This window comes from Pygoscelis adeliae, unplaced genomic scaffold, assembly GCF_000699105.1.
Source record: "Pygoscelis adeliae isolate BGI_AS28 unplaced genomic scaffold, ASM69910v1 Scaffold419, whole genome shotgun sequence".
Classification (NCBI taxonomy): Eukaryota; Metazoa; Chordata; class Aves; order Sphenisciformes; family Spheniscidae; genus Pygoscelis; species Pygoscelis adeliae.
Window position 1 is genome coordinate 82,433 of NW_008825502.1, and position 209 is coordinate 82,641.

A 209-nucleotide genomic window follows, 5' to 3' on the forward strand; every position below is an offset into this window, starting at 1 on the left:
TGTGGGAGTCCTGGCATGGTGTGATAAGACTAACCAAGCACAAAGCTTTCGTTTATCGTTCTAAAACTGCCACTTACAGGAACCAGGTAGGACAGTCTGACCAGAGGGAGGTTCTTGAAAGAAAAAGTGGCCCTGTGCATTTGTACTGCTAAGAACATTATTAATTCAGCTGAGGGCTCTCTAGCGGTACTATTGCTTTCAGCTTTTGA